The following is a 10096-nucleotide window of genomic DNA, read 5'->3' as shown; positions in this document are numbered from 1 at the left end:
TTAAAGGTGCTACTGGACTCTTTACTAATAATCAAAAAGAGATTCAAATCTAATTTTTGTTGGTGCGGAAGAAATCATAGAGGGAGGAGAGGAAAACGAAAGGCAAAGTTAAATAAGGGATGAATATGAGCAAATTCACACAAAAGCCCTTTTCAGGCATTACAGTTATGCATACTAGCTGTATGTAGGTCTCCTGGATGCCTTTGCTTGCCATGTTGTGTGAACAAGGGCAATGCACATATTTGTCATGCATTTTTCAGGGTTCACATCCGTGCAAACGGAGGCTGTGCACACATGGTAAAAATAGGCATGCTGCCCTTGTTCACAAGACATGGGAGCCAGTTTGGTGTAGTGGTTAAGAGTGCGGGACTCTAATATGGAGAGGCAGTTTGATTCCCCACTCCTCCGCTTGAAGCCAGCTGGGTGACCTTTGGTCACCCAGAGACCTTTGGCTCTCTGGAGCTCTCTCAGCCTCCCTCACCTCACAGGGTGATTGTTGTGGGGATAATAATAACATACTTTGTAAACCGCTCTGAGTGGGCATTAAGTTGTTCTGAAGGGTAGTATATAAATCGAATGTTGTTGTTGTTGTTGTTGTTATTAATTACACGTAACAATAGAAGTGCATGCTTCCACTATGCACAAGTGGTGTGCTCCCAGTATGTGGGACTGTAACATTTAAAAGGGGCTACAGCAAGGTACCATTTCAAGGGGAGATGAAAACAATGGCTTCATACCTATAACTTCATGAACAAGCTTGGGGTTTTTTGGAGAATAAATATGAAGGAAGTGAAGGCTAAGGGATATCCTGTTACATGGATATGAAGCAGCAAAGAAAAACAGTCAGGATTGTGAAAGAGTACTGGAATCTGATGTTGTCTAATGTTGGGATTGAGATTGGTGATTAGAGATAGAGATTGGTGTCTTATATTGGGATTTATGGGTAGGAAACAGGATTGGGTGAAGATCCCATGTCGTTGAAAGACTGCACACTGAAAATGCAGATTCTTGTACTGCTTTTCAGCGTGACATAAGGAATGCAAAATCTTGATATAAATTAAAACAGAAAAGCGGCATTTGTAACAGCTTGTGAAAATGCAATGAAATGGAAGCCAGCCCCACAGTTTCTACAAAATAAAGACAGGAGGACTCTGTTGTCCCGTGATACCGACATGCATATTGTACGAGAGAAACCCATGAATATATTCCATTTTATGTGTCCAAGTTAGCTTCCAAATCTCTCTCCCAAAATATGTTTACAAAGGTTATGTGGAAATTCAGGCTTGCTAAAAACCAGCCATGTTTTAATGGTTAATTTCGATTTTAAAGAGATGCACATCAAAGAGGGAACAATGGATGTTTGACCATAAAAGGCTTGTTAGTGAAGAGCCTCCTTTTTATATTTGTTTGCAAGTATTCAAATGGAATGATTGGAAGAATGTGAGCCAGGGAGACAGAACTGCTGAGAACCGTGCGGATTGCTATTTCAAGCAGGGCTTTTTTTCAGCAGGAACGCAGGGGAATGGTGTTCCGGCACCTCTTAAAAATGGTCACACAGCCGGTGGCCCTGCCCCCTGGTCGCCAGACAGAGGGGAGTTTAGATTGCCCTCCGAGCGGCGTGGAGGGCAATCTAAACTCCCCTCTGTCTGGAGATCAGGGGGTGGGGCCACTGGCCATGTGACCATTTTCGCCAAGGGCAATTTAAATTTTAAAAAACTCCCCCTTGTTCCAGCTGACCCAAAGTGACGTCATTGTGCGGTCCTGAGTTCTACCACCTCTTTTCCCAGACAAAAGCCCTGGTTTCGAGCAATCTAAAATATGCCTTGGTATATATGTACCTCAGGGACCAAAAAATATTGATAATCCCCCAAATGCATCTTAGTTTAACTTTTAAAAACCTAAACAAATGAGATGGTATTCTGTTTGCTATGTGAATGCTTCTGTTGTAAATTGCATATCTGCTCAGCCAGCCCCAAGCAGTCCTTACTCTTCATGATCAGAGGGAGTAGAAAAGAGCAAGAATCCAGTAGCATCTATAAGACTAACAAAATTCATGGTAGGGTATGAACTTTTGTGAGCCACAGCTCACTTCTTCAGATAGAATGTATTGTCATTTACCTGATATTGTCATTTGGCATCTGAAATCACTCCATTCTCCAAGATATAAGGACAGCTGGATTCACATTCTAGCTGTATCTGAGGAAGTGAGCTGTGGCTCATGAAAGCTCCTACCCTGCCACAAATGTTGTTAGTCTTATAGGTGCTACTGGACTCTTGCTCTTTTCTACTGCTACAGACAGACTAACATGGCTACCCATCTTGAGCTATAGCCAGAGGGAGGCAGGCACACAGCTGCAGCAGACATACAGGGGAAATACCCTTCATAAATACTTAGTGGCCCTTTTCTGAGTCCTCAGTTTTTATTTTAGAAACAGGACGTCTCTATCCTTTTTGTTGTGGAGATATAAGGGGAAATGTGCAAGCTCTTTTTGTCTGAATTGTCTGGGAAGGAATAGGGAGTGGAAGCAGCAAGATAAAGGGAGCAAAATCATTCACTCATTCCTGACCAAATTCCTCATCTTTTCTGTGCTCCCACTCCTCCAACCTGGGCCCTTTGCTTCCTCTTTTCCCATTTCTGTTCCCTTTTATGGCCAGCAATGACAGCTGGGAACACTGGGCAGAAAAAACAGTGCGAGGTCACTCTTTAGGGGAACCTCTGTTTTCACTGAGGATTTTGCTTCAGGAATAGGTGGGGCCATTGTTGTGGGGAGGAGTACAACTATGAATGCCCGGAAAGCAGACCAAGTCCTGTGAGGAAAGGCTGAAGTGGCTCAGTATATTTAGCCGGGAGAGGAGATGACTGAGAGGGGATAGGATAACCATCTTCAAGTACTTGAAGGGATGCCATATAGAGGAGGGCCCAGACTTGTTTTCTGCTACCCCAGAAGGGTGGACCAGAACGAATAGGCTGAAATTAAATCAAAAGTGGTTTTGGCTAAACATTAAGAAGAACATCCTGAAAGTTAGAGCGGCCCCTCAGTGGAACAGGCTACCTCGAAACGTGGTGGGCTCTTCTTCTTTGGAGATTTTTAAGCGGAGGCTAGATGGCCATTCTGAAGGTATGAACCTAGGCAGATCATCATGAGAGGGAGGGCAGGAAGGGTTACATCAGTACTTAGTTCTTCTGTCCCCTTCTTACACGCCCAGGGTAATGCCAATCACCACTTTGGGGTCAGGCAGCAATTTCCCCAGGCCAGTTTGGCTAGGGATCCCGACAGTGTTTTTCCGTCTTCTGGGCATGGAGCAGGGGTCACTGGGGGTCTGGGGAGGGGACGTAGTTGTGAATTCCCTGCATTGTGCAGGGGGTTGGACTAGATGACCCTGGAGGTGCTTTTCAACCCTATGATTCTAACCTAAGATCTTTTCTCCAGCAGGCTTGGCTTTTCCATTGGAGGTGGAACTACTTGAGGTAGAGGAAGGTTCCTTAGGCTTGTGGATGCATGAGTGATTCCTGCCTTTTCTCCTGATGTTCCCAGGTTATATTTGAAGGGCAGAGATCTATACATTCTCCAAAGGAAGATGCATATTGTGGCTACGCATCAGGAGCTCATGCGTTTTCCCTCCAGAGATGTGCTCATCTCTGCTCCTCAGACATAACTCACGAGTAAGTCAGGAGTGTGCTGATCTTCCTTTCTTGCTATTTCTGAAAAAATTATCCAAAGTATTTGATTTTATTAAGAAACTGGTTGAATTCATGCAAGACATTCAGTCTCTGAGTATCTACAGATAGAATTCAGCAGTGTGAAATGATGTACATTTTCACCAAAGTGCCTGTGAACTGTATCTGAGTACCGCTGCTTGAAAGGAGACATTTAAAGAATCTCTGCCCTAGTTATTTTTAAAGTCCAACTGAAAAAGCAAATTTAAGTCTATGACTGACATTTAAGAAGAGAGGGTTTAAAAAAAAAACCTCATACAGAATAATATAATTTCTGTAATCCTAAAAACGCATTCCTGTCCATAAACCCGAATGAATAAAATGGGATTTACTTAAGAGTAGACTTGCTTAGAATTGACCCCAAAGGATGATTTCTCCTACTATTAACACACGAAATTAGTTGATGTTTTATCTATGGCATGCTTTTTTTTTAAAACTGGACATGAACTCATTATGCAGCCTTGGGCCAGTCTGTATCTACGAGTCTGTTTTTCATCTGTATTATGAAGATAATAATGATCAGTCCCCTGGGCTTTCTGTAACGTTGAATGGAATAAAAAAAAATTCAAGACTGCATTTTGTGATATAGCGCATTCTTGGGAAGTGCATTGGAACTAACTGCATGTGAATTTGTGCTGACTGGGCACATTTTACACATCGGGGTTACATGGCAACATGGGAGTTGTTGTACTTAACAGAAGGAGACTTGCGCATGCATCACCTTACACATAAATAGCTGGACCGTGGGTGCAAGATTGCATTTATTAAGGACGTATGCAATGCTCATCCAGTGTTAAACAATGAACATTCTGGGAACAAGTTACTGCCTTCAATGGGGAGAGAACTGGGCCTTGTTGGCAGGTAACTCTTGCTTGAAGTGTGAGTAGCTTGCATTCTAGGAGACTGAAGAATGGTGAAGCCCTAGATATTGTACAAGAGGCATGGAAGTATCTCAGATTCCTAACAGGCACATCATTGTGCACCCTACACATAGGGTTGCCAGGTGTCTGGTTTTCTTCCAGACAGTCCAGTATTTGGGGGGACTATCCGGGGAAAATATCCCCCAAATACCAGACACCTGACCCCTCTCCTCAGGGGCAGCTGTCGCCCAACCTGGTCTGGGAGCCCAGCCAGCCTCCTACAGCTGCATGGCACTGCCACTGGCCTGAGAAGTGGCCACTCCAGCCAGCCCAAGCTGGGCACCCAGCCTCCTGCATGGTGCCAGCAGTAGTGGGCCTTCTGGCCAGGCTCCGACAGCTGCACTGCACCACCTGTCAAGATGCTGGCCGCATCTGCCACACCCATACTTGTGGGGTTGGGGCTGGAGGTTATGACTGTCTGTTGCAGCTGTGTTTCTTTACTCTCCCAGGATGTGAATTCTTCTTGCTCCTAGCCACTGGGAAAAGAGCCCACCTAACCTTGAACCCTGTGCCCTCCCCTGTGCAGATAGTTCCCAGCAGAATTAGCAGCCTCTAGGAAGGGGAGGGGAAATGTTAACCTGCAAATGATGTACAGATGTGTCTCATTCCTGACAATGAACCCAGTAAGATCATGAACTAGCAACTTTTCAATAAAGCTCTCACTAACAAACAGTGGAGTCTTTTGAAGGTTACTTGGCAGATCATTACGCCACCCGAGAGTGGCCAGCCAGCTCGGATACGTAGAAGTCTTCCGGTAGTATAAGCATGCCAGGGCGGGAGCATGCCTGTGCTGTGCACACGTCAATGTTTTTAAAAAGGTGAGTGCCACCCCCTTCCCCAGTGTCCAGTATTATTCTGGACCCCGTATAATAACAGTAACGGTAACGGTAACGGTAGCAGTAGCAGTAGCAGTAACAATATTTGATTTATATACTGCCCTTCAGGACAACTTAATGCCCACTCAGAGCGGTTTACAAAGGTGTCTTGTGATTATCCTCACAACACTCACCCTGTGAGGTGGGTGGGGCTGAGAGAGCTCCGAGAAGCTGTGGCTGACCCCAGGTCACCCAACTGGCTTCAAGCGGAGGAATGGGGAATCAAACCTGGCTCTCCAGATTAGAGTCCTGCTGCTCTTAACCACTACGCTAAACTGGCTCAGGTAATGCTACCTGCATAATATGGATCTAGTTGGGGTGGGGGTTAGAAAAGTCCTCTATGATGCCTTATGGGGATGCCCTCCTGAGCTTTGGGCTCAGGACTTGGGTTAAGCCATGCCATTCATAAATTCCTCCTAGACGGCTCTGCAGCAAATGCAACAAAACACTGGTAAATTTCAGCAAATGTGCCAGAGTTTTAAAACTTGTGTGTTATTTGATCATTTAACAGGCAAGAGTACATTTGCATCTCTCAAACAGCTGTCCAGAATGTTTCTAGCAATATTCTTAACTTGGGGAGTGGCAGGGTTTGATCTGACTTCCAATGTTTTGAGAAAGTCCTGAGCGAAGGGTAAATCTTGTACGCAACAGTGTGAAACAACATTTAATCCTGGCAGAAACTTAACATAGCTTTCTGTCTCTCGCAATCACAGAGAACACTAGAAAATATGTTCCTTTGAATAAGATGCATTTGAAACCTTGCTGGGGAAAAGGGGAAATTTATCTCTTGTACTCTTCCTTGTATTCATCTTCTAAAGGATATTTATCCGCCAATGGAGCGGGCAGGCAACTGAAATACACATTGGACAATGTCTCTGCTTTTTATCTGTCCCATCAGCTTTGCAAGCAAAAGACCATTGTCGTGATACGAAAACCACTAAAAGGCTTTATTTTATTCCCTCCTCCCCCCAATACAGTATTGTCACACTGGATTCGGCAAGCGTAACGGCTCTGCGCGTTGTGGGGTATATTGCCCTCCTCATCATGTTCTTCAAAACGACTGCACAATAAATAATCAAAGATTAAAACCTTAAACCAGGAGAACTTAGAGGGAAAATGTTTGAAAATTTTATCTCAGATTATAAAAATCCGGGAATGATTTACTTTTAGAGACAACTTCATTGCTTCCATGTGCAACGACTAATGACTGCCCTTGGCCTGTGATTGGTGGGGATGTTCCTGGGAAGGAAACTCATAGGTAGGTGATAAAGTTGTCTTTCTGCTCAACTGCTTCACCTGTCACTCGCTTATCTTTTCCCATTTGTTACAAGGAAGTCATAGCCCATGCACATATTTATATCGGGGTGGCAACCCCACGGGCGATGTCATTTGCCCCAAGTCTTATGTGGTTTGCAGTCTAGGCTGACTTCTGTCAAATGGATACAGCACTCCCTGCCTGTCCTTGGCATCAAATAACAGCATAATTCAAGATACAAAGCCATTTCTGTGATGCTGAGAACCACACACAGGGCTGAGCTGAATTTTTGTACGTTTCCCTTTTATGTCAAACTTTGAATTTTGCCACATGGGTGGATCTTCCAACTGGCATACAAACGGCATGAAAATGTACCCATGCTGAACTGGCTGGTTATAAAGAAACTTCATGGTAATTTTTTTATCAGTGTCACCCTCAGTTTTGATTTAAAATTTTATATTCCACTTTTAAATATAGCTTCTAAAGAAGCTTACAATTAAATCAAATACTAGCACAGAAATATGCAATAAGATAAACCATCCTAGCAGTTTCTAGGATTTTTTTTAACCAATTTAAGAGTCACGTTTTTGCCCTAAGGATCTCAAGAATCATAATTTGATGATGATATTAAAGATTCTATCTGAGATGTTTAGCCCTTCTTACAGGACTAAATTTCCCTCTCCAGTTGTGTCTCCCTCAGGCCTAATTTGCCCAAGCCAGCCTTTGCACACATAACACACCCAACCTGCACACACAAACAATACAATCCTATGGAGAGTTACTCCAGTCTACGTCCATTGACTCCAATGGGCTTAGACTGGAGTAACTCGCCATAGGATTGCACTGACAGTCGCATAGGCATGCCTGTTGAAAAAAGAAACTGATTTATAATTTTAACTACATTTGCAAGCATTTAATCGGCATGTTCCCTAGGCTTGACTCATTCAACTTTTTCACTCCGTCTTCCCCAAGTCCCTACTTTACAGCCTCTATCCATCACGGCTTTTGTCCATTCAGGTCCCCTTATCTTCCATGTAGTCTTTTTGGTGGTCAAAGGGGACCCCCCCCATTTCACCAGCAGAAAAGCTAGTTAGATCCAACCCCCTGTCAGCAACATTGATCAGAGTTGAGGGCACGGCACTCCGAAATTCCATCACGACATTAACAAAGTCCCTTTGAAAGCAATGGAAAAATACCCAGGGCTTTTTTTCAGCTGGAACGCGGTGGAACAGAGTTCTGGAACCTCTTGAAAATGGTCACATGGCTGGTGGCCCCGCCCCCTGATCTCCAGACAGAGGGGAGTTGAGATTGCCGTCCATGCCGCCGAATGGCATGGAGGGCAATCTCAACTCCCCTCTGTCTGGAGATCAGGGGGCGGGGCCACCAGCCATGTGACCATTTTCTCCGAGGGCAACCCACTGAGTTCCACCACCTCTTTCCCCAGAAAAAAAGCCCTGAAAATACCTAAAGTTTCCATAACACTTTTGATAGTTTCAATAGTATTTTCAGGGTTTGAAACAATTCATGTAAATTATTTTGTTACATTCCTCACAACAGCCCTGCACAGTAGGGCAGGAGGATTATTCCCATACGGGACGAAGGGTAGGAAACTGTGGTCCACAATAGGCTCCTAAGTGACTGGTGAGATTTGGACTTCCCAGATCACAGCTTAGCCATTTTTCTGTATCACTCCTTCAATGTTCAATCCCATTAATCTCAAGAAGATGAACCAAGGGTGGCTTGTACATGCACGTTCCTCTTTCAATAAAGGCAAAGGCTTGTATGAGCGATTACAGATCAAATGCCACAGATTTAACTTTCATATACCTTTACACTCCGTGTTCTTCAGTGAATCAGTTCACACACTGAGGTCCAGTCATCCTCTGGTGGTGGGCCCTGCAGCTGGAGGACTGCCCGCCACTGGAGGGCCAGGGACATCAGCCCATGCCAGGCCAGGCATATACAAGGGTGAGGTTTCCTCTGTCCCCTGACAGGGGAGAGGGGAGAGGGTGCAGGGTTATTTAAATGGAAGTCATGAAAGAGGAGGAATGCACAATCCAGGCTGGGTGTGACCTCTCCCCTCTATGTCAGAATTTGAATAGAATGCCTGAAGGTAATGAGATAAACATTCATAGTTTCTATTCAATCCAAGTCTGAGTCAAATTTACATATGAATTCCAATTTAGCAGTTTCCCATTGGAGTTTGTTTTTAAAAGGTTTCTGTTGAACTACAGTGACCTTTAAGTCCTTGATGAAATGTCCTGGTAGATTGAAATATTCTCCCACTGATGGTTGTTGTGGATTTTCTGGGCTGTATAGCCATGGTCTTGGCATTGTAGTTCCTGACGTTTCGCCAGCAGCTGTGGCTGACATCTTCAGAGGTGTAGCACCAAAAGACAGAGATCTCTCAGTGTCACAGTGTGGAGAAGATGTTGGCAGGTAATTTATATCTGCTCAGGAAAGTGGGTTTGGGCTGAGTCATCCTGTAGGAGTTTCCCAGGGTGTGGAATGCTAACGGAGGGAGGCGTCACTGTAACCTGAGGAGGTTCTTTTGCATATGGATTGGTGCTTGATATGCTAATCTTCTCTGCAGGGCTATTGTGGGATGTGGAGTATTTCGTTAGCCTGGTGTTTTGCAGGGCTGGAAGCCATGTTCTGTTCATTCTTAAAGTCTCTTCTTTCCTATTGAACCATTGTTCTCCGGCTGTGAAAGCCTTCGACAATATATTCTCCCACTGGTTTCTGGATGTTGCCATTTTTAATGTCAGATTTGTGTCCATTTATTCTTTTGCGCAGAGGTTGGCTGGTTTGTCCACTGTACAGAGCAGATGGACATTGTTGACACATGAGGGCATATATCACGTTGAAAATGAGCAGCTGTAAGAGCCAGAGATAGTTTACTCCATTGGGTCCTGTAATCATATTTTCTGGGAAGATATGAGGGCAGAATTGGCATTTGAGTCTGTCGCAGGATCTGGTACCTGTGTTGGTGACTCTGTTAGCTGATTCATGGATGTGCATGAGAAGTCATTTAAGGTTGGGGGGCTGTTTGTAGGCAAGGAGAGGTCTTCCACCCAGGGCTCGTGAGAGAGAGGCATCGTTTTCCAGGATGGGCTGTAGATTAGACATGGGCACGATCGGAATTACGGACTGAAAATTGCCCCGATTTTGGCGTTTGCGCCATCAGGACTGGGCTGATCAGTTCCATCCACGGCTCCCGGTTCAGTGCTCGGGTGGGACGCTCTATTGGGTCTCGATCGGATCGATCGGTTTATGTTTGGGATTGCAGTCTGCAGACAGTCTGGCGCCAGCCATCTGTTCCCAAGGG

Source organism: Eublepharis macularius, chromosome 10 (genome assembly GCF_028583425.1).
Source record: "Eublepharis macularius isolate TG4126 chromosome 10, MPM_Emac_v1.0, whole genome shotgun sequence".
Taxonomy (NCBI): Eukaryota; Metazoa; Chordata; class Lepidosauria; order Squamata; family Eublepharidae; genus Eublepharis; species Eublepharis macularius.
Note: the sequence above shows the minus strand (reverse complement) of the source record.